Here is a 26719-nt window from a genome sequence, read left to right on the forward strand (position 1 = left end):
CTGGAATGTGGAACGCCGTTCGGACTCGGCTATAAAAAGGAGGTCCCTTGTCATTGAGCTTAACATGGAATCGGGCAGCACTCAGTGATAAGAGAGAAGTTCACCACTGTGGTATCACAATGGACTGAATGGTCTAAGTGAGCCTGATACATCGGGCTGCCACATAACCTAACCTAACCTAACCTAGATGTGGCAAAGACTGAGTATTCCGACGAGAAATAATAGCAACCCAAGACGATGGCAATACATATCATAAATATCACAATAGTATATCCCTCTTCGTGAGTGTGTTGAAATGATTTTCATTTAGTTGTAATATATTGGTGTTACCAAAAAAAATATATATTTTTTCAGTGCAATATGGTATTGCAGGTGAGTTTGTTTGGGGCAGGAAGCCATGGCACCATTAGAAGACTTATGTTTTCCCCCTCCGCCAACTCCCTCGAGCATACCTTCCTACCGTTATTCTTTGTGGAAAATAAAACAATAAAAGGATAATGAAACACTCGCCATCGAAATATGGCACACCTTCTTCCCCTCATCTAACCCCAAGTATTTTGGTTTATTTACACTGGCCGCATTGTTATTAGAAAGTTTTTTTTTCGGGCAAAGTGCGTGCAATGCCAAAATGAATGATGAGGAGGGCATGCAGGTAGGAAGGAAGGGTAAAATAAAAAAAACTTATTATAGAGTGATAAGTAAATCTTCCTTTTTTGCTCTATTCAAGGTTCTAAGTTCTAAGCTTTATTCCATGGAGAAGATAATAAGAAGGGGGAAAATATAATGTATAATGGGTTTTTAAATGAATTATGGTCTTAGTTTTGTTGCTGTTATTTTGGAGTGATGGGGCGTGGATCTCTTCCACATGGCAAAAGGTACAATTCCCTCCTGTGCACATTTTCAACGAACCCATTAAGCATTGCCATGTCTTTATTTAATTTTCGGTTTTGTATTATGCAACCAAACTACACTCTCTACCAAGGTTAATCATGTTCATTTAAGTGCTTCTTTCTCTAAGGAAAATGCACACACTAAAAAGGAAAATTCCAAAAGAAAAATTAATGCTCAATTAACTCGGTAAGCCCCCATAGAAGAGTATTCGTTTTGTGGGGTAAAATAAGTGCCTATTTCCATGAAAGAAGTGGCGCTATTCGTTTCAAGGAAACAGTTGATGTATAGTTTCTTTGTGTTTCCTTCTTTGGGGTTAGAATCTATTTTTAACACAAAAAATTTATTTTGTCAATGTGGCATTTAGAGAGTTTTCTTCTATGGGAAACTATTGTAAAATCGACAATGGAAGGGAAGTTCAAATACTCATGGTGACTCCATTCCAGGTAATGTAAGAAGCTAATCATGAATCTATTGGTTGCCACTTCCCTCCATAAATATAAAATGTTTCCTGATTGTAGATGAATGATGCACTCCTATAGGGAAGTTTATTGAAAAATTAGAAAACTAACTCAAAGTTTAAAGGATGGAAGGAAGTCATTCATCGAGTAGGCGCCATCACTACAAAGGAAGATAGAAATTTATTAAAGAAAAAATAATTTTTTTTTTTATGAATTTATTTTGTTATTTTGAGTCTCTTTATACGCTGCGCCCCACTGTAGAACAGGATATTATAAGTTAGTTCCTATGTTTGTAACACCTAGAAAGAGACGAGATAGACACATGGTGTGTTTGGCAATAATTGTCAGGGCTGGCCTCTGAGCATGGTTTCCACAGTTGGTAGAATTCTATCAAAACTGGTTTGGTAGATTGGTTGAATTCTTAAAGTTTTGGTAGATTTTGCAAAATCTAATTAAGAGGTACTTCACATAATTTCTATAGAAATAAAATTTTGAAAAAATTTTCTACAGAAATAAAATGTTGACACAATTTTCTATAGAAATAAAATTTTGACAAAACTTTTTTAAAAAATAACATTTTGAGAAAATTTTCTATAGAAATAAACTGTTGACAAAATTTTCTATAGAAATAAAATTTTGACAAAATTTTCTATAGATATAAAATTGTGACAAAATTTTCTATAGAAATAAAATTTTTACAAAATTTTCTATAGAAATAAAATTTTGACAAAATTTTCTATAGAAATAAAATTTTGACAAAATTTTCTATAGAAATAAAATTGTGACAACATTTTCTATAGAAATAAAATTTTGACAAAATTTTCTATAGAAATAAAATTTTTACAAAATTTTCTATAGAAATAAAATTGGGACAAAATTTTCTATAGGAATAAAATTTTCACAAAATTTTCTTTAGAAATTAAATTTTGACCAAATTATTAATAGAAATAAAATTTTGACCAAATTATTTATAGAAATGAAATTTTGTCCAAATTTTCTTTAGAAATAAACTGTTGACAAAATTTTCCATAGAAATAAAATTTTGACAAAATTTTCTATAGATATAAAATTGTGACAAAATTTTCTATAGAAATAAAATTTTGACAATATTTTCTATAGAAATAAAATTTTGACAAAATTTTCTATAAAAATAAAATTTTGACAAAATTTTCTATAGAAATAAAAATTGTGACAAAATTTTCTATGGAAATAAAATTTTGACATAATTTTCTATAGAAATAAAATTATCTATAGGAATAAAATTTTGACAAAATTTTCTTTAGAAATGAAATTTTGTCCAAATTTTCTTCAGAAATAAAATTTTGACAAAATTTTCTATAGAAATAAAATTTTGACAAAATTTTCTATAGAAATAAAATTTTGACAAAATTTTCTATAGGAATAAAATGTTCACAAAATTTTCTTTAGAAATTAAATTTTGACCAAATTATTAATAGAAATAAAATTTTGACTAAATTATTTATAGAAATGAAATTTTGTCCAAATTTTCTTTAGAAATAAAATGTTGACAAAATTTTCTATAGAAATAAAATTTTGACAAAATTTTCTATAGATATAAAATTGTGACAAAATTTTCTATAGAAATAAAATTTTGACAAAATTTTCTATAGAAATAAAATTGGCACAACATTTTCTATAGAAATAAAATTTTGACAAAATTTTCTATAGGAATAAGAATTTGACAAAATTTGCTATAGAACTAAAATTTTGACAAATTTTTCTATAGAACTAAAATTTTGACAAAATTTTCTATAGAAATAAAATTTTGACAAAATTTTCTATAGAAATAAAATTTTGACAATTTTCTATAGAACTAAAAAATTTAACAAAATTTTCTATAGAAATAAAATTTTGACAAAATTTTCAATGAAAATAAAATTTTGTCCAAATTTTCTAATTCTTTTGACAAAATTTTTTATGAAAATAAAATTTTGACAAAAATTTTCTTTAGAAATAAAATTTTGACAAAATTTTCTATAGAAATAAAATTTTGACAAAATTTTCTATAGAAATAAAATTTTGACAAAATTGTCTATATAACTAAAATTGTGACAAAATTTTCTATATAACAAAAATTTTGACAAAATTTTCTATAGAAATAAAATTTGATAAAATTTTCTATAGAAATAAAATTTTGACAAAATTTTCTATAGAAATAAAATTTTTACAAAATTTTTTATAGAAATAAAATTTTTACAAAATTTTCTATAGAAATAAAATTTTGACAAAATTTTCTATTGAAATAAAATTATGACAAAATTTTCTATTGAAATAAAATTATGACAAAATATTCTATAGAAACAAAATTTTGACAAAATTTTCTAAGAAATAAAATTTTGACAAAATTTTCTATAGAAATAAAATTTTGCAAAATAAGACTTTTTAATAAAATTTTCTTCAAAATTTGGTAGATTATTTTTGACTCGAGTGGCAACCGACTTTAGGCTTTCTGTTCATGCTTTTTAATATCAATTCATCTTTCTGGGTTGATATTGAAAATAGAAAGTTATCGTCATGACCTTTCGGCTATGCAAAAAAAAAAATCCTGGCCAGGATTGCACAGTAAACCATATTTCGTCTCTATATCTATTCACCTTAGTTAATTGCCATAAAATACTCGTCACGCCCTTTCTACTGATATCAAAATATGGACTGGTTTGCAAATAATCTTTTTAGTCGTAGTAAATTCGTTTTTACAAAATTGCCTAAATATTTCTCGATTTGTATTGAATATAGCAATCATATAGTCAGAGAGTACTCGTCAAGTCATTTCTTCTAGCAAAAAAATATCCTCAACAGGATTGCACAGTGGGCAATATTTTTTATATCAATCCACCGTAGTTAGTATTTTTATATTTAAATTGTCTTTTAGAAACTTTCAGTATTGGTATTTAATAAAGATACCATATAGACAGAAAGTACGGCCCGATTTGTTTCAGGCTCACTTAGACTATTCCGTCCATGGTGGTATGATGAGACCTTGGACCACTACCATTGTCACTGCCCTGCCTTTACTAGGCAAGGAATTAAGCAAATCGCTGAAGAGGTTATTCGCGACCTGGCCCAGCTTGGAAAACAGGATAAAAAAACAAATTAAGGAATTCGTTAGGGACATAGAGTTCCTAGGTGTATGTCAGCCGACATGAAACATGGCAACCTCAATCCTCTTTTCAACCTAACCTAACCTAAGTGGGACAGTGTTTTTCTCCACTTCAGCAAAAAAGCTATTCTACGTCAATATTTTTTTAAAACTGCAAATTTCTCTAAATCTTTATCAATTTCAACATTTTATACCACTCGGCAAATCTACTTCAAATGTCTTTTCCCATTAAAATATATAAAATAAAGTTCAAAGAGTTGCTCAATTGATAGCAATTGGTGGCTTCTCTTTACCTTTTTGCTTTTTTCTACATTCCCTCCGTTGTCTTGTTTTCCCCAAAACAAAAAATATGACAAATCACTGCTATTTTTAAATATGCGTGAAATTTGTTTGACAGTCCGGAAAATGTGTAATTTTTCACCATTTCCTCAGTAGTTCAGTTTTTTTTTTGCATATGTAAATTAATGCCAACTCCCCAGAGAACTCTTGAAGTACATGTGGTTGAAAGATACAAACTTCCTCATTTGCACATCATCGTGGCAATTTTTCAATACAATTCGTGAGGCGTTTTTCTTTTTGGCACAATTGCCACTGAATGACAGCTGTTTATGTCATTAACTCTTTTAAATATGAGTGTCAAGAAGACGAAAGGAAGAATACGAGATGCATACGAGGTGAATGTAAAGAAGACTTCTGAAAACGGATGGGTGATTCGGGGGTAAATATCATTTATGCGAAATTATTGATTGAAGAACCAAAATTTGTGGAAGTAATCTAAATTTAAAAATCAATTCACTTCGAGCCGGTATGAACCAATGTCCGAATAGAAAACTCCACCGGCCCCAACATTTTTACTGTCAAAAGAAATGGTTTCGTTGCCTATGAAGCGTGGCACAGTGGTTTAAAATCGCTTTTGTTTTGAAAATAATTCTACATCTTTTGAGTGGATTGAGATATCAACATGATTTTTTTTTGGAAATACAATTTTGACACAATTTTCTTTAGAAATAAAATGTTGAAAAAATTTTCTGTAGAAATACAATTTTGACAAAATTTGCTATAGAAATACAATTTTGACAAAATATGTTCTATAGAAATAAAATGTTGACACAATTTTCTATAGAAACAAAATTTTCTATAGAAACAAAATTTTGACAAAATTTTCTATAGAAACAACATATTGACAAAATTTACTATAGAAATAAAATTTTGACAAAATTTTCTATAGAAATAAAATTTAGACAAAATCTTTTATAGAAATAAAATTTTGGCAAAATTTTTCTATAGAAATAAAATGTTGACAAAATTGTCAATAGAAATACAATTTTGACGATATTTTCTATTGAAATAAAATTTTGACGAAATGTTCCTTAGAAATTAATTTTGACAAAATTTTCTTTAGAAGTAAAATTTTGACAAAATTTTCTATAGAAATAAAATTTTTACAAAATATTCCTAAGAAATACAATTTTGACAAAAATTTTCTACAGAAATAAAATGTTGACAAAATTGTCTATAGAAATAAAATTTTGACAAAAAAAATTCTATAGAAATAAAATTTTGACAAAAAATATAAAAATAAAATTTTTATAAAATTTTCTATAAAAATAACATTTTGACAAAATTTTCTTTAGAAGTAAAATTTTGACAAAATTTTCTATAGAAATAAAATTTTTACAAAATATTGCTTAGAAATACAATTTTGACAAAAATTTTCTACAGAAATAAAATGTTGACAATATTGTCTATACACTGAAAAAACAGTGAACCCACCAGGAAGGAAACTTTCAGTTAATTTTAAAAAATTTTGAATATTTGTAGAAAATTTTAACTAAACAGTATTACAAACGTTGGCATCTCGCCGATGTCATAAAAATAAGTAAATATTTTTCGACAAATTCAAGAAAATTTATTGGACATAACTAAGTTTTTTCACTTGTTAAAGAAAATTTTGTAGTTGGAAGGAAAAACTTGGAGTTCAAAATTGCAAGAATGTCTTTAATGACATACGAAGTTCATGATGGACGCATTTTTGGTAAAATTTACAAATTTAAAGAAATTCTGAACTATTTTGTGGAAGACACGAATTTAGTTAATCTTTATGCTTCATTTGAGTATATTTTTTTCCTCGGTTTTAGTTAATTTAACTAACGTACACAAAAAATTATTAGAGTAAAGGAAACTTTCTCCAAACATAATAATTCCATGAACTAAAATACAGTTAAATTGGCTTTCGTGAAATAGAGAGTTCACTTTTTTTTGAGTGTAGAAATAAAATTTTGACAAAAAAATTTCTATAGAAATAAAATTTTGACAAAAAATATAGGAATAAAATTTTAAATTTTAAAAATTATCAAACCACTTTTATTGTAGATCGACTCCTGATGAAGCAATTCAATGTAATTGCGAAATATTGAAAAATAAAGAAACCAATACATACAAAAAACGATCTCAAGCTTGATTAACTATTTTCTATTGGATAAAAGAAAGATCGAATAAAATCAAAATTTCCAAAAAAAAAAAAATTATAAAATTTTCTATAGAAATAACATTTTGACAAAATTTTCTATAGAAATACCATTTTGACAAAATTTTCTATAGAAATAAAATTTTGACAAAATTTTCTATAGAAATAAAATGTTGACAAAATTTTTTATAGAAACAAAATGTTGACAAAATTTTCAAAAGAAATACAATTTTGACAAAATTTTCTATAAAAATAAAAAAATAGCAAAAATTTTCTATAGAAAAAAAATTTTGATAAAATTTTCTATAGAGATATAATTTTGAAAAAAAAAATCTATAGAAATACAATTTTGCCAAAATTTTCTATAGAAATAAAACTTTCACAATATTTGCTATAAAAATGAAACTGTGACAAAGTTGTCTATAGAAATGAACTTTGGCAAAGTTTTATATAATTTCTATAAAATTTTCTATAGATATAAAATTTTGACAAATTTTTCTATACAAATAAAATTTTGACACATTTTTCGATAGAAATAAAATTTTGACAAAATTTTCTATACACAGAAAAAAAATATCACCAAAATATTTCAATTAAAAAGTTAATTGAAGTTAAAAATTTTTTCAATTAATAAATTAATTGATACAATTAACTTTTTAATCAAATTCGGAAAACTAATTCAGTTAAAAAAGTGCTATTTTTTTTAATTTTTAATTTAAAATGTATTTCAAACAATCATTTGTTAATCCAAATAAAAACTCTAAGCCAATTCAGAAAGTAATTAAAAATAGTTACCTTCTTTAATTAATAAATTAATTGAGTTTTGCAATCAACATCACTTAAATTTTTAATTGAATCAATTAAAAAATTAATTGAAATTTGCTGAAAAAAATCAATTAATTTTTTAATCAAGAATTTTTTCTATGCCCAATTAAAACTGTGATTGATACTATCATTTTCGTGATTGAAGACATTTCAATTAAAAAATTAATTGGATCAATTAATTTGGTGATTGAATCAGAAAAAAATTTTTTGGTGTAGAAATGCAATATTTATTGAATAACTTTAAAAATTTTAATTTTCGTTTTAGGTCTTACTATCAAAGTTTTATGGTAAGTTTGTTTGTAGAAATGTTAACTTTCCCTTGTGGGCGCAAACTAAAAATTTTAAAACATTTAAAATTCTACATATTTACCATCCACGGGATATTTTTTTGGTAAAATTTTCTACAAATTTGTATTATTATTATTTTTGGCGCGAATAGCAACCGTTGTTGTAACGCGTTCAAAAAGTGGACGAAAATATATACCGACAACACCAGAAATAATCCGAAATTTGAATGCCAGATTAAATCGAAAAGCGCCGCCAAAAATGTAATGAAAATGTTCTTTTTGGATCCGGAAGTGGTGCAAAATTAACGCAGAAGCGATGAATTTAACATGGGCTTGTCATAGGACGGAATTCCTCCATTTCAACAGCCGTTGCACTGAATTTGCATCACTTCTTTAGGTGTGGTCCGAATTCAATGTTTTGGATGTAAATTGAAAAATTCTGTGATACTTTGTCTTGTCTGAAACGTTTGACCTCAAATATTTTCAAAAATGCACAATTTTTTCAGATTGGATTTAGAATTTTTTTCAACTAAATTTAAATGATTTGTACCATTTTATGAACTCTTGCTCTGTTTTTAACCTATTTGAAACAAAAAGAGTTAAAATTACCCATTAAAAGTATGAAAATAGCATGTTATAAAAAATTGAATGAAAAGAACTTTCTGGGTAGTTAAAATAAAGAACATCATTGGGAGTGCATCTTGCTTTTAAAGTTGTGCCTTTGGAAGAACTTCCATATTTTTTTGCTGGGTACTGCATAATTAAATTTGGTGGTCTATGATCATTTCTATATTTATGGAAAATATATATATAAAGTAGAAAAAGAAAAGAATGGCATACAGTAAACCTGTTTTATTATACTGAACCGAAAAATCCCCGAAAAAAATCCACAAATTTGTGGAAATTCCCCAAAAAACCTTCAAGTTTACAACTCAAAAATTTCGATCCCATCCACGAAAAAATATCCCTAATTTAGGGAGAAATCCCCAATTGTGGCAACACAGTACCGTGGTACTATGGTGATTATTTTACTCAAAAAGTATCAAAAAAGTACAAAAGTGTCATCTTTATCAACCCTGTATTGTTTTTGTACCACGTTGTCAGAGTGTGTGTGCTGTTGTGTATATATGTGTGTGTGTTATATAGCCTTTGTGTCTATGTCTAAATGTACTCTAAATTAGATTACAGAAGCACTTCATTTTAACTTCCCACTGAACAAATTACCTCACCCGTTATTACCTGGCACGACAAACGCATTTATTCACTCATACCACTTAGTCATTTTATGTTTTTCGTGGTGTTCTTTTTTATGAAAGATTTTTTGTCAGCTGCTGTATTTTGTTCTTTCGTCGCAAAATTCAAATTCATGTGACACCAATGTAAAAAAAAAAAATATTCTAAACGCTTGGCATTGACGTTGGTAGGCTTAGGTGATAATATTCTTGATAGTAAAGTGAAATAAATTTCCTTACTGTCAAATAAGGGTATTCAAAAGGCCTGATGACTTTTTAAAAAGATTTGCTACATGCAGGGAACGGATGATGTGATGGTTACCATGCCATCCTTACATGTAAAGGGTTTTATCATGTCCCAGTTTCGGCCAAACACTAAGAAGTTTTTCAGTAGTGGATTATCTCCTCTCAGTAATTTAATTTTTTGAATGAAAAGCTTCACTATTTCCAATTACTTTCTTGTCTGGCTTTGAGTTTTTAATTTAGCAAAATTTGAGGAAAATTTTATCAAATTAAAAAAAAATGAAAGTTTCAATCAAATTTTTGTCGTATTTATTTTTCTATAGAAAATTTTGTCAAACTTTTATTTCAATAGAAAATATAGTAAAAATTGTATTTCTATAGAAAATTTTGTTTCAATAGAAAAAATCGTCAAAATTTTATTTCTGTAGGAAATTTTGTAAAACTATTATTTTTAGAGTAAAATTTGGTCAATATTTTATTTCTATAGAAAATGTTGCCAACATTTTATTTCAATAGAAAATATTGTCAAAATTGTATTTCTGTAGGCAATTTGGTCAAAGTTTTATTTTTATAGTAAATTTGGTCAAAATTTTATTTATATAGAAAATTCTGTCAAACTTGTATTTCTATATAAAATTTTGTTTAAATAGAAAATTTCGTCAAAATTGCATTTCTGTAGGAAATTTGGTAAAACTTTTATTGTTAGAGTAAAATTTGATCAATATCTTATTTTTATAGAAAATTTTGTTAAAATTTTATTTCTATTGAAAATGTTCTCCAAATTTTATTTCTAAAGCAAATTTTGTCAAAATTTTATTTCTATAAAAAATTTTGTCAAAATTTTATTTCTATAGAAAATTTTGTCAAAATTTTATTTCTATTGAACATTTTATTTCTAAAAATTTTTTGTCAAAGTTTTATTTTTTTTAGAAAGTTTTGTCAAAATTTTATTTTATTTAGAATGTTTTGTCAAAAGTTTATTTCTATAGAAAATGTTCTCCAAATTTTATTGTTATTGAAATTTTTGTCAAAATTTTATTTCTATAGAAAATTTTATTAAAATTTAATTTCTATAGAAAATTTTATCAAAATTTAATTTCTATAGAAAATTTTATCAAAATTTTTTTTCTATAGAAAGTTTTGTCAAAGTTTTATTTCTATAGAAAATTTTGTCAAAATTTTATTTCTATAGAAAATTTTTTATTTCTATAGAAAATTTTTTATTTCTATAGAAAATTTTGTCAAAATTGTATTTCTATTGAAATTTTTCTCAAAATTTTTATTTGCAAAATTGTATTTCTATAGAAAAGTTTTGCAAAATTTTATTTCTATAGAAAAATTTGTCAAAGTTTTATTTCTATAGAAAATTTTGTCAAAATTTTATTTTATTTAGAATGTTTTGTCAAAAGTTTATTTCTATAGAAAATGTTCTCCCAATTTTATTGTTATTGAAATTTTTGTCAAAATTTTATTTCTATAGAAAATTTTATTAAAATTTAATTTCTATAGAAAATTTTATTAAAATTTGATTTCTATAGAAAATTTTATCAAAATTTTATTTCTATAGAAAGTTTTGTCAAAATTTTATTTCTACAGAAAATTTTGTCAATTTTGTCAAAATTTTATTTCTATAGAAATTTTTGTCAAAATTTTATTTCTATAGAAATTTTTGTCAAAATTTTATTTCTATAGAAATTTTTGTCAAAATTTTATTTCTATAGAAAATTTTTTCAAAATTTTATTACTATAGAAAATTTTGTCAACATTTTATTTCTATAGAAAATTTTGTCAAAATTTTATTTCTATAGAAAATTTTGTCAAAATTGTATTTCTATAGAAATTTTTCTCAAAATTTTATTTCTATAGAAATTTTGCTCAAAATTTTATTTCTATAGAAAATTTTGTCAAAATTTTACATTTTTAGAAAGTTTTGTCAAAAGCGTATTTCTATAGAAAATGTTCTCCAAATTTTATTATTATAGAAAATTTTGTCAAAATATAATTTCTATAGAAAATTTTGTCAAAATTTTATTTCTATAGAAAATTTTGTCAAAATTTTATTTCTATAGAAAATTTTGTCAAAATTTTATTTCTATAGAAAAATTTTGCAAAATTTTATTAAAATTTTTCAAAATTTTATTTCTATAGAAAATTTTGTCAAAATTTTATTTCTATAGAAAAATTTTGCAAAATTTTATTAAAATTGTTCAAAATTTTTATTTCTATAGAAAATTTTGTCAAAATTTTATTTCTATGGAAAAATTTTGCAAAATTTTATTTCTATAGAAAATTTTGTCAAAATTTTATTTCTATAGAAAAATTTTGCAAAATTTTATTTCTATAGAAAAATTTTGTCAAAATTTTATTTCTATAGAAAATTTTGTCAAAATTTTATTTCTATAGACAATTTTATCAAAATTTTATTTTTCTAGACAATTTTGTCAACATTTTATTTCTATAGAAATTTTTTTCAAATTTTATTTCTGTTGGAAATTTTATTTCTATAGGCAATATTTTTAGTTTTTTAAAAGATGTAAAATCTACCAAAACATTAAATCTACCATGATAGAATTCTACCAACTGTGGCAACCATGGTTTGAACCCATTTCAGTACTTTTAAATAAAAGAATTCATGTCAGTTCATTTGTATCGTTTAATTTAGAAGGCCTTCCATAACCCCTTACCGCAGAAAGGGAGAGTGCCTGCTTTTTATATGTCTTTATAGTTGCCTTGGGTAACCCTATTTGTACAACTGGAACTGCATATGAGTGTCATTTCATGAATTTATGCGTATGGCATACGTGTACATTTTCATGTCATGTGTTCATATTTTGACATTATGAATGTCAAGTCATTTGTTATATGTAAATTAAATGTTAGCTAGTCGTCTTTCCTCTAACGGATGTTATCCGGATGAACGTGTATCGTCAGAATAAAATCGCTTGTATATAAATGTGTCTGTGTTAATGGATGTCGCCTTTCTATTTTTGGCCTGGTTTTGCTATATTTGTGAATGCGTATGTAAGCACTAGGAACTTAGACTGTTTGTGATTTTTGGATTTAATTTTCTGGGGAATTCCCCTACCCTAATACAAAAAATAAAGGACACATAATAATGAAGGGGTAGCCGCTGGACGATTAGATTGATCTACCTGCAGCTCAATGAAATGCTAAAAATTACTCCGAAATTAATTAATTTTTATATATATATATTTTTTTTAAATTTTGTATAAAATAATTCTGTGGCTTAAAGTATGGCGAATATTTTATTTAATCCAATGTATAAGTAGAACGCGACCTTTTGTATGAAGGCATAGTATGTTATGCAATCGTTTTTCTCGGAAGAGGAAATGAGAAAATTCAAAAAAGTTCAAAAGTCGTGTGAAATTTCTATTCATGCCAATCGCATTCCCCGCTTAACCACACCAATTTGTTAAAGTATCGATTACAAAAGTTTTGGTATTGAATTTCTACACTCCCATTTAATATTTCATAGTTGCTATAGCAGCACAACGTCCTTTTCCTTCCTTCCTATCGTTATATGGGACAATACAAGGCAACCACTTAAACATGCCAAAATTACAATTTGTATCGTTTGATGTTATCTTCTAATGTTTTTTTTTGTTTTTTTTTTTTCTGGCGTGAAATATCCAATAATCTATAGGGGAAAAGAAGTATATACAACATTTCATTACCCCCCATCTCCTTCACCATCACTTGGGATAAAGAAATTGATGCTGATGTGTTGATGATGCTTTAGGCTAATCAAGGATGGCAAGAGAAGGTCATTGGCTGGAAGGCAAAAACCGAAGAAAAGAAATTTGATATTTTTTCACAATTATGTCTCTAAACACCTATAAAAAGCTGTACGACTCATCATTGAAATCAATGTCAGGATATTCTTGTCTTTGATTCCTATGGCATTTGAATGTCATTAATCATCTTCTACGTTGATTGCTTCATAGGAAGTTGATAAGTCGTGTAATTTTTTCCAATCAAATTGCGGTTCTAGTAGCAATATTCATTCACAATTAAAGAATTCATAGTAATATAGCGAAAATTCATAAATCCAATTAAGATGATTTTTATTCAAGATTCATTGGATATTTAAAACTTTAAAGATATTTAGATTTTTAAAACATTAAGATTTTAAAACAAAATTCTTAAAAATATTTCATGAATATTTTTTTGTCAATGAATTTTATGAAGATTATTCAAGATCGGCAAGATCTACTGAAGCCGATGCAAGGTATTTTAAAACTTCCTAACACCGTAATATATACCACATAGTCCATACGTGGTATATATTAAACTAAAAAGGACGATTAAATACATATATAATTAAGTTTAAAGTTTCTACAGAAATAAAATTTTGACAAAGTAAAATTTTGACAAAATTTTCAATAGAAATAAAATTTGGAAAAAATTTTCTATAGAAATAAAATTTTGAAAAAATTTTCAATAGAAATAACATTTTGACAGTGTTTTCTATAAAAATAAAATTTTGGTAGATTATTTTTGGCTCGAGTGGCAACCATGATTATGAACCGATATGGACCAATTTTTGTGTGATTGGGGATCGGCTATATACAACTATAGACCGATATGGACCAATTTTGGCATGGTTATTAGCGGCCTTATACTAACTCCACGTTGCAAATTTCAACCGGATCGGATGAATTTTGCTCCTCCATGAGGCTCCGGAGATCAAATCTGGGGAACGGTTTATATGAGGGCCATAAGCGTAGGAAGGCTTCTGGGGAGGGGGCTTAGACCCCCCAGAAAAATTTTAGCCCCCCGATGAAAATATATTTTTATTTCCTAATATTGGCTTCTAAATTGTATGTTAGTTTCTTTATTATAAAATGAATTAAAATAGTTTGTGAAATTTGCCCGAATAATTTTTTTTATATTTTTTGATTTTTAATGCATTATAACGTTTAGCTGAGTACTACGTTATGTTCAGTTTTCAAGCTGAAAACCAGCTTGTTTTCATGGTTACTTAATATAGAAATATAAAAGAAATATATATTAATTAATATAGAAATATAAAATTATTTGCAATCAATTCCTTGGATCTTTTCCTTCCATTATTTGGTAAGATTTGTCAAAATATAATCGTCTCCATACATATTTTTGTTCTTTTAGTTTAGTGTTTTGGTGAAAACCCCGAACATAGTACTCACTTTTTGTCTGAAACTTTTGATTTTGAATATTTTCAAAAATTATTAAAATATTAAAGTTTTCTAGTATGGATTTAGCACTTTTGCGGCAAAATTTAAAAATTTTTTACCATTTTATAAACTCTTACTCTTTTTGAAACTATTAAAAAAAAATAGCCATGAAAAATACAAAAAAAAAGAGTTATAAAAAATTGAATTAAAACAACTTCCTACGTAGGTAAAAAAATTAACTTCTTTGTGAAGACATTTTTGGAAGTGCTTTTAAGGTTGTCCTTAGAACAACACCCATTTTTTTGTGGGAAAAAAGTGTGGAACTACTTTTAGTTGCTTTTTTATAAAATAATTGTCTAGTAATGTATGTTGAAGTTCGATTTTTTATTCGTTTTTATAAAATAAAACATTAATTTTACCTCTTACTTTAGTCTATTAAAAAAAATTGTCGAGATACGCTAATGATGGGGGCTATATACAATTATGGACCGATATGGACCAATTCTTGCGTGTTTGTTAGAGACCACATTCTAACACCACGTACCAAATTTCAACCGGATAGGATGAATTTTGCTCCTCTAAGAGACTCCGGAGGTCAAATCTGGGGATCGGCTTATATGGGGGCTATATATAATTATGGGTCGATCTGGATCAATTTTTGCATGGTCATTAGAGAACATATACCAACACCATGTACCAAATTTCAGCCGGATCGGATGAAATTTGCTTCTCTTAGAGGCTCCGCAAGCCAAATCGGGGGATCGGTTTATATGGGGGCTATATATAATTATGGGTCGATGTGGACCAATTTTTGCATGATTGTTAGAGACCATATACTAACACCATGTACCAAATTTCAGCCGGATCGGATGAAATTTGCTTCTCTTAGAGCAATCGCAAGCCAAATTTGGGGGTCCGTTTATATGGGGGCTATACGTAACCAATATGGACCAATTTTTGCATGGTTGTTAGAAACCATATACCAACACCATGTACCAAATTTCAGCCTGATCGGATGAAATTTCCTTCTCTTAGAGCAATCGCAAGCCAAATTTGGGGGTCCGTTTATATGGGGGCTATACGTAAACGTGGACCGATATGTACCAATTTTTGCATGGTTGTTAGAGACCATATACCAACACCATGTACCAAATTTCAGCCTGATCGGATGCAATTTGCTTCTTTTAGAGCAATCGCAAGCCAAATTTGGGGGGTCCGTTTATATGGGGGCTATACGTAAAAGTGGACCGATATGGACCAATTTTTGCATGGTTGTTAGAGACCATATACCAACACCATGTACCAAATTTCAGCCGAATCGGATGAAATTTGCTACTCTTAGAGAAATCGCAAGCCAAATTTGGGGGTCCATTTATATGGGGGCTATACGTAAGTGGGGACCGATATGGCCCATTTGCAATACCATCCGACCTACATCAATAGCAACTACTTGTGCCAAGTTTCAAGTCGCTAGCTTGTTTCGTTCGGAAGTTAGCGTGATTTCAACAGACGGACGGACGGACGGACGGACGTGCTCAGATCGACTCAGAATTTCACCACGACCCAGAATATATACACTTTATGGGGTCTTAGAGCAATATTTCGATGTGTTACAAACGGAATGACAAAGTTAATAAACCCCCATCCTATGGTGGAGGGTATAAAAAACATTTTCAGAAAATTTTAATTTGACAGAAAGAGGTAACAAAAATCATAATTTTTATTTTTATACCCTCCACCATAGGATGGGGGTTGATTAACTTTGCATTCCGTTTGTAACACATCGAAATATTGCTCTAAGACCCCATAAAGTATATAGGTTAGGTTAGGTTAGGTTATGTGGCAGCCCGATGTATCAGGCTCACTTAGACTATTCAGTCCATTGTGATACCACAGTGGTGAACTTCTCTCTTATCACTGAGTGCTGCCCGATTCCATGTTAAGCTCAATGACAAGGGACCTCCTTTTTATAGCCGAGTCCGAACGGCGTTCCACATTCCAGTGAAACCACTTAGAGAAGCTTTGAAACCCTCAGAAATGTCACCAGCATTACTGAGGTGGGATAATCCACCGCTGAAAAACTTTTTGGTGTTCGGTCGTAGCAGGAATCGAACCCACGACCTTGTGTATGCAAGGCGGGCATGCTAACCATTGCACCACGGTGTCTCCCTAAAGTATATATATTTTGGGTCGTGGTGAAATTCTGAGTCGATCTGAGCATGTCCGTTCGTCCGTCTGTTGAAATCACGCTAACTTCCGAACGAAACAAACTATCGACTTGGAACTTGGCACAAGTTGTTGTTACTGATATAGGTCGAATGGTATTGCAAATGGGCCATATCGATCCACCTTTACGTATAGCCCCCATATAAGCCGATCGCCAGATTTGGCTTGCGAAGCCTCTAAGAGAAGCAAATTTCATCCGATCCGGCTGAAATTTGGTACACGGTGTTAGTATATGGTCTCTAACAACTGTGCAAAAATTGGTCCCCATCAGTCAATAATTATATATAGCCCCCATATAAACCGGTCCCCCGATGTGGCTAGCGGAGCCTCTAAGAGAAGCAAATTTTATCCGATCCGGCTGAAATTTGGTACATGGTGTTAGTATATGGTCTCTAATGACCATGACCATGCAAAAATTGGTCTACATCGGTGTATTATTATATATTGCCCCATATAAACCGATCACCAGATTTAACCTCCGGAGCCCCTTGGAAGAGCAAAATTCATCCGATTCGGTTGAAATTTGGTACGTGATGTTAGTATATGGCTTCAAACACCCATGAAAAATTGGTCGAAATCGGTCGATAATTATATATAGCCCCCATATGTTATAAACCGATCCCCAGATTTGGCCTCCGGTGTCTTTTGGAGAAGCATCCTATCTGGTTGAAATTTGGTACGTGGTGGTAGTATATGGTATTTAACAACCATGCCAAAAGTGGTCAATATCAGTCATTATCATATATAGCCCCCATATAAACCGATCCCGAGATTTGGTTTTGGAGCCTCTTGGAGGAGCAAATTTCATCCGAGTCAGTTGAAATTTGCAATGTTCTAGTATATGGCTATTAATTCGATGCCTAACTAGGTCCATATGTAAACTTATGTGAGACTGTGTAGCCCTCAGATAAGTTTTTAGAACAAATTTTCTCTAATAAAAATTTTCTTAGATATGTTTTCCAACAAAAAATTGTTTAAATTTTTTTTCCAAAAAAAAAACAACAACAAGAAACAAAATTTTTATTTAAACAAACTTTTCCTAGATTTTTTCACAAAAATCTTTTTAGAAATAAAATTTTGACAAAATTTTCTATAGAAATAAAAATTTGACAACATTTTTTATAGAAATAAAATTTTGACAAATTCTTCTATAGAAATAAAATTTTGACAAAATTTTCTATAGAAATAAAATTTTGACAAAATTTTCTATAGAAATAAAATTTTGACAAAATTTTCTATAGAAATAAAATTTTGACAAAATTTTCTATAGAAAGAAAATTTTGACAAAATTTTCTATAGAAATAAAGTTTTGACAAATTCTTCTATAGAAATAAATTTTTGACAAAATTTTCTATAGAAATAAAATTTTGACAAAATTTTGTATAGAAATAAAATTTTGACAAATTCTTCTATACAAATACATTTTTGAAAAAATTTTCTATAGAAATAAAATTTTGACAAAATTTTCTATAGAAATAAAGTTTTGCCAAATTCTTCTATAGAAATAAATTTTTGACAAAATTTTCTATAGAAATAAAATTTTGACAACATTTTCTATAGAAATAATATTTTGACAAAATTTTCTATAGAAATAAAATTTGGACAAAATTTTCTATAGAAATTAAATTTGGACAAAATTTTCTATTGAAATTAAATTTTGACAAAATGTTATATAGAAATAAAATTTTGACAAAATTTTCTATAGAAATAAAATTTTGACAAAATTTTATATAGAAATAAAATTTTGACAAAAATTTCTATAGAAATAAAATTTTGACAAAATTTTCTATAGTAATAAAATGTTAAGAAATTCTTCTATAGAAATAAAAATTTGAAAAAATTTTCTATAGAAATAAAATTTTGACAAATTCTTCTATAGAAATAAATTTTTGACAAAATTTTCTATAGAAATAAAATTTTGGCAAAATTTTCTATAGAAATAAAATTTTGACAAAATTTTCTATAGAAATAAAATTTTGACAAAATTTTCTATAGAAATAAAATTTTGACAAAATTTTCTATAGAAATAAAATTTTGACAAATTCTCCTATAGAAATAAATTTTGACAAGGTATTCTATAGGAAACAAAAAATTTTGAAAAAATTTTTCTACAGAAATAAAATTTTGACAATTTTTTTTATATGAATAAAAGTTTGACAAAATCATATAAAGTTAAAAAACATTTTCTTTAAAAAAATCTTAACAAATTTTTTAAAAGTTTCTTCAAAAAAAAAAAAAAAAAAAAAAAAACAAGTTCAAAGCCATTTATATCAAAAACTGTTTTTAAGAATGTCAATTAAAATTTTCTTAATTTATTTTAAACACAAATTTTCTCAGAAAATTGTTTCTTAAGGAAAAGTTTAGTTTTAATAAATTTTTTCTTTAAATAAACCGTATTCTAATTTATTTTGATATTTAGATTTTTTTTCTTAAATAATATAAAATGAAAGCTTTCGATTGTCATAATTGGTATTCGGTATTATATTTAGACTTGAAATAAAGAGATTATCTACTTTTTAATCAATATTTTTTACCTTTAGGGCTCTAAATATCCATCATCCTAAAGAAACGCCAATAACTAAAGTAGCTAAGGTCATAGGAAAAAAATGTGGCATGCTATGAGAATCTTCATTGTTTCAAAATCAATAATCAATTTGAAATTTAGATATTCACTTTGAGATTTATATACCACAATCGGAATGACGGTATATCGTCATCATCTGCAACATCCTGTGGAAGACCATAGGCGACAGATTCCATTATGGTTTAAAGGTTTGTTTTTTTTGTTTGCTTTTGGACAGAAGCTAAAAACCCAATAAATGGATGAATGAAAATCATAAAAATATGCAGTGATGCGAAAAATAAATGTAAATAATATTACATAAGAAATGAGAATATTGCCCCATACTTCTGTACTTCCCCTTCACATAAATAACCTCTCCCTTAGAGATAACATTCATCAAAAGCATCTTTCAAATAACAATAACTCGTAAAAAATCCTAAAACAAATAGAATTGCTATCAATAATGGAGGGCAGGAATTATTGAAAGAACTGGATTTGGAATATGGGTAGTTCCATAAAACTTAGAGAACTTTTAAAATTGTAATAAAATACGAAAATATTCTACATGAAATTTCAAAATGTGTTTGCGTTTTGTTGAAAAATCTCTTTTTAGTTTTTTTTTTTTGGAATTTTCAAAATTTACTTGAAAATATTTATGGATTTGCCCATATGGGGGCAAATAAATAGTATTGCTTTCAAATCATTTGAAATTGTTTTGAAGTTCCAAAGAAATGAAACAATTCCAAATATTCTACAGGTTGTTCAGCTGGCATCACATTATGCCATAAGCCATGGAATGATAATTTCCATTCCATCAAAATCAAGCGAAATGTGGGGGGAAGAAAAGGTGGTTTTTGATGGACAGTAGCAAAATCAAAGCAAATATTGATAATAACGAAAAACCAACCGGAAAAGGATGATGATGATGATGAGATGACAGAAAGAAATGGGAAATAAGGACAGTGCAAATACATAGCCAGACTGGCATCCGTTCCCCCCGTTTGTTTAAAGCCACTCGCAACATCAATTGTGGCCAATGTTGAGCAGATGGCTCCGTGTTCATCTCAATTTTTTTTCTTGGAGTTTTTAAAGCGCTACATATATAAGAGTGATGCAATACATCTATCAATACATTTGCTACAATAGTTCTATTAATCTTATGGCGATTTCGATTCGTGTAGAAGGTGCAACATTTTCGAAATTGGTTGCAAAATATCAAGGACACTGTCATAGCTTTTGGACAGAGGACCTCTCAAATTATTATCAATTAACAATAACTTTGGCATGACGCCAGCATTTGGCGAAAATTCAATGAGGGAAGAAGTAGGCAAACGAAATCGCCCTTAACTGCTGTTGAGAGAGGGATAATCGCCCTATAGAATCCCCCTTGAACTCCTTTTTCAGATATCGAGTGCAATAAATGACTCAAGACACAACTTTGGGAGTTCCATCTTGCAAATTCAGCTGTTTCAACATCGAAATTAGAGGTGTGCACGTGACACGAAATTGTCGTGACTCACGAACATTTTCGTGATTCGTGCGTGAGTCACGCTCATGACAACAGCGTGAGTGTGCGTGATTAACAAACCAAAATTTCGTGCGTGAGCGTGAGTCACGAAAATAATATCTTCGTGAGTGTGCGTGAGTAAAGAATTACACTCACGAAAATATTCCTGCTCACCAACATACAACGCTTAAGAGTTATATTCAATTACAATTTTAGTGACACCTGGGATGTTAAGAGTTTAACAACACTCTCGATTTTAATAATGCTCATGTTTTCAGACACTTCGTGAGTCACGACGTTTTCGTGCGTGAGTACAAATTTTCTTTTCGTGAGTGTGCGTGAGCGTGAGTCCCACCAAAAAAAATCGTGCGTGAGTGTGCGTGAGTATGATTTTTCAGTCGTGAGTGTGCGTGAGCGTGAGTAAACTATTACTCACGTGCACACCTCTAATCGAAATAGGGAGCCACAATGCTGCAATAGTTAGCATGCCCGCCTTGCACACAATGGACCATGGGTTCAATTCCAATTTCGACTAAACACCAATAATGTATTCAACGTTGGATTATTCCATCTCTGTAATGTTGATGATATTTTTGAGTGTTACGAGCTTTTCTGAATGGTTTCAACGCAGTGCCGTTTGGATTCTATTATAAGAAGGAGGTCCCTTGTCATTAACGCAGTGTTACCTTTATGCCAGTTTAGTGGCAAATTCGCCACCTTTTTGAAGTGTTAACACTTTTGTGCCACTAAATACAATTTTTTTACATTTTTGCGGCACCTTTTTTACCATTTCGTTTCGTTCTTTTGGACCCTGAACCTCTTTAAAATAATGGATATAATCGATGCCCTAGCATAAAATTGAACTAATGGGCCCCGTATTTTTTTTTCTTTTCAAACCTATGCCACCTTTTGTATTACATTTGTAACGCTATATTGCGCTAAACCTAGAACCGGCTAACACTCATTGATAAGAGAGATAAGCTAGCCTAAAATAGTAAAGAACTGCCACTATACTTATTCTGACTTTATCTAACATCAGAATATAGAAATTCGTCAGGCCTAGTGTTTTGAAGGCCTTGGCGATGTTGATGACTTCCGTACCGCACGGTTAAGTAAATTGTGGCACATTATTCCCATGTAGACTAGGAATTCCACGTATGACTCTCTATATCCCTCTAATAATATCGGGGATGTGTCGTAAATTACAGGGTGAAAAATGTCTTGCACATCTAGTGTTGACCGTATTTGTCTGGCTCTTGTCCCCAAATTATGACGCTTTTGTCCCCGAAAATCCCCAAAAATCTGCTTAGCAAATAGACAATAATTTAAAAATTGAAAAAAAAAAAGAATTTTTTGTCATGCCAGCTTGCAAGATCAAGTGATTGCCAAATAACAGGTTGGCTGATAAGTCTCCGGTCTAACAAAGAAAAACACATTTTTTCAACATAGTTCCCTTCAAGAGCGATACAACGATTATAACGACCTTCCAATTTTTTGATACCATTTTGGTAGTACTCCTTCGGTTTTGCCTCAAAATAGGACTCAGTTTCGGCGATCACCTCTTCAAATTTTTTCCCTGCGAGCATCCTTTTGAGGCCTGAGAACAAGAAAAAGTCGCTGGGGGCCAAATCTTGAGAATACGGTAGATGGGGAAGCAATTCGAAGCCCAATTCATGAATTTTTGCCATCGTTCTCAATGACTTTTGGCACGGTGCGCTGTCTTGGTGGAACAACACTTTTTTCTTCTTCATATGGGGCCGTTTTGCCGCGATTTCGACCTTCAAACGCTCCTATAACGCCATATAATAGTCACTGTTGATGGTTTTTCCCTTCTCAAGATAATCGATAAAAATTATTCCATGCGCATCCCAAAAAACAGAGGCCATTACTTTGCCAGCGGACTTTTGAGTCTTTCCACGCTTCGGAGACGGTTTACCGGTCGCTGTCCACTCAGCCGACTGTCGATTGGACTCAGGAGTGTAGTGATGGAGCCATGTTTCATCCATTGTCACATATCGACGGAAAAACTCGGGTGTATTACGAGTTAACAGCTGCAAACACCGCTCAGAACCATCAACACGTTGTTGTTTTTGGTCAAATGTGAGCTCGCGCGGCAGCCATTTTGCACAGAGCTTCCGCATATCCAAATATTGATGAATGATATGACCAACACGTTCCTTCGATATCTTTAAGGCCTCTGCTATCTCGATCAACTTCATTTTACGGTCATTCAAAATCATTTTGTGGATTTTTTTGATGTTTTCGTCGGTAACCACCTCTTTCGGGCATCCACCGCGTTCACCGTCCTCCGTGCTCATTTCACCACGCTTGAATTTTGCATACCAATCAATTATTGTTGATTTCCCAGGGGCAGAGTCCGGAAACTCATTATCAAGCCAAGTTTTTGCTTCTACCGTATTTTTCCCTTCAGAAAACAGTATTTTATCAAAACACGAAATTCCTTTTTTATACCCTCCACCATAGGATGGGGGGTATATCAACTTTGTCATTCCGTTTGTAACACATCGAAATATTGCTCTAAGACCCCATAAAGTATATATATTCTGGGTCGTGGTGAAATTCTGAGTCGATCTGAGCATGTCCGTCCGTCCGTCCGTCTGTTGAAATCACGCTAACTTCCGAACGAAACAAGCTATCGACTTGAAACTTGGCACAAGTAGTTGTTATTGATGTAGGTCGGATGGTATTGCAAATGGGCCATATCGGTCCACTTTTACGTATAGCCCCCATATAAACGGACCCCCAAATTTGGCTTGCGAATCCTCTAAGAGAAGCAAATTTCATCCGATCCGGCTGAAATTTGGTACATGGTGTAAGTATATGGTCTCTAACAATCATGCAAAAATTGGTCCACATCGGTCCATAATTATATATAGCCCCATATAAACCGATCCCCCGATTTGGCTTGCGAGGCCTCTAAGAGAAGCAAATTTCATCCGATCCGGCTGAAATTTGGTACATAGTGTTAGTATATGGTCTCTAACAACCATGAAAAAATTGGTCCACATCGGTCCATAATTATATATAGCCCCCATATAAACCGATCCCCCGATTTGGCTTGCGGAGCCTCTAAGAGCTGCAAATTTCATCTGATCCTGCTGAAATTTGGTACATGGTGTTAATATATGGTCTCTAATGACCATGCAAAAATTTGTCCACATCTGTCCATAATTATATATAGCCCCCATATAAACCGATCACCAGATTTGACTTTGGAAGACCAAAATTCATCTGATTCAGTTGAAATTTGGTACGTTGTGTTAATATATGGCCTCAAACACCCATGCAGAAATTGGTCGAAATCGGTCCATAATTATATATAGGCCCTATATAAATCGATCCCCAGATTTGACCTCCGGAGCCCCTCGGAAGAGCAAAACTCATCCGATTCTGTTGAAATTTGGTATGTGGTGTTAGTATATGGTATCCAACAACAATGCAGGAATTGGTTCATATCAGTCCATAATTATATATAGCCCCCATATAAACCGACCCCCAGATTTGACCTCCGGTGCTTTTAGGAGAAGCAAAATTCATCCGATCTGGTTGAAATTTGGTACGTGGTGGTAGTATATGATATTTAACAACTATGCCAAAAGTGGTCCATATCAGTCCATAATCATATATAGCCCCCATATAAACCGATCCCGAGATTTGATTTTGGGGCCTCTTGGAGGAGCAAATTTCATCCGAGTCAGTTGAAATTTGGTACATTGTGCTAGTATATGGTCAGTAACAACCATGCCTAACTAGGTCCATATCGGTCTATAGTTATATATAGCCATCAGATAAGTCGATCCCCAATCACACAAAAATTGGTCCATATCAAGTTCATAATTGTATATAGCCCCCATATAAGCGACCCCCATATTTCAATTCTGGCTCTCTACGTATTGTCTAATACATACCACGTATGGACTAACTCACAATTTAGAAAACGATGTTAAGAAGTTTAAAGATACCACAACCCAAGTAATTCGATTGTCGATGACAGTCTTTCGTAGAAGTTTCTACGCAATCCATGGTGGAGGGTATTTACATAAGATTCGGCCTGGCCGAACTTACGGCCGTATATACTTGTTTCCATTTTTGTCACAATAACAAAACTTGCTTCACAAAAGACGCTCTATCTCACAAACTAATTGACTTACAGACGAGAATCATTTTGACACGAATCATTTGAAGGTTGGTACTATATAAAAATAATATGCATTTAATACTAGCGACGCCATCTATGTGTCAGACCGGGGACTTATCAGCGTATCTGTTAGGTGGTGATCTCAGTTTATATAATAGGTTTATTGCAATGTCTCTGAAAGTTAACTGTACCAGGTTGAGTGATTTAACTGCATAAACAAGTCTTTTCGTCCTCGTCCAACTTATGCATTTTTTTATAAAATTGTATTTATAAATAACTTGTATTTATAAATGACATGTGTTGCATATTACGGTTCTCAAAATTCGTTTTGTCTGAAACTTTTCAGTGGTCGCAATCCATTTGAAGGCATTCTCTTCCTTCAACCCCACTTTCACAAAAAATTTTACTTCCATTTAAGACTATTGTTTATTTAAGAATTTTTGTCATGATTTTCGGTATTTTAATTTTGTCGATACCATACATAAATACAAATCGACATATAAACTAGGGGGAGTCGATAGACTTTTTTTATATTTTTGACATTTTACAATGATTGCAAAGCAACGATATCTTAATTGCAATCTACCCTAATGTGGCGAATACTCAATGAAATACTTTGAGAAACGGGAGTTTTATTACGTATTTCGTTGGAAATATGAGGGTTAGATTTTTTTTATAATCATTTTTACGGAAGAAATCAAAGAATTTTGACCATCAGTCATAAGGGTGATAGAGAAATGTGTCAGACACTTGACTAAAAGCCATACTCAACGATCAACCCCGTGAAAACTGGTGCATGTCAGAATTCTTGCTATTTTTTCTGCCTTATGATATTCTGCAGGAGTACATCAAAGTAAATATTATGTTAACCTTTTAATACATATAAATGATTTTCAAATGAAATTTACCAGAAAAAAAATGAAGAAGAGACTTGCAAAAAAACATTTCTAAAAAAATGAAATCAAGGTTGCTAAAGAATGCCAGATTTGTAAGTGTGTATAGAAATGGGGGAATTTAAAAAAGAAACAAAAAAAAAAAACAAGTATATAGGGCCGTACGTTCGGCCAGGCCGAAGCTTATTTACCCTCCCCATGGATTGCGTAGAAACTTCTTCTAAACACTGCCATCCACAATCGTATTACTTGAGTTGCGGTAACGCTTGCCGATGGCAAGATGTCTTAAAACATCCTAACACCGTCTTCTAAATTATAAGTAAGTCCATACGTGGTATATATTAAATTAAAAAAAAGACCGATTAAATACGCATATAATTCAGTTTGACAAAATTTTCTATAGAAATAAAATTTTGACAAAATTTTCTATAGAAATAAAATTTTGGTAGAATATTTTTGACTCGAGTGGCAACAATAATTATGAACCGATATGGACCAAATTTCAACCGGATGGGATGAAATTTGCTTCTCTTAGAGGCTCCGCAAGCCAAATCTGGTGAAATAAAATTTTGACAAAATTTTCTAGAGAAATAAAATTTTGACAAAATTTTCTATAGAAATAAAATTTTGACAAAATTTTCTATAGAAATTAAATTTTGACAAAATTTTCTAT

The 26719-nt window shown here is 30.0% G+C and overlaps 1 protein-coding gene across 2 annotated transcripts in view; it reads left to right on the forward strand.

Moving 5' to 3' along the window:
• Positions 1–26719, forward strand: part of Trim9 (E3 ubiquitin-protein ligase Trim9) — a 751598-nt gene that overhangs the window by 71367 nt on the left and 653512 nt on the right. For both annotated transcript variants that reach the window (XM_075297069.1, XM_075297070.1), the window contains exon 3: positions 8028–8049. The gene's annotated coding sequence lies outside the window, so the exon portion shown is untranslated. The remainder of the gene's footprint in view (positions 1–8027; positions 8050–26719) is intronic.

The sequence above is a fragment of the Haematobia irritans genome, chromosome 2 (genome assembly GCF_050003625.1).
Source record: "Haematobia irritans isolate KBUSLIRL chromosome 2, ASM5000362v1, whole genome shotgun sequence".
Classification (NCBI taxonomy): Eukaryota; Metazoa; Arthropoda; class Insecta; order Diptera; family Muscidae; genus Haematobia; species Haematobia irritans.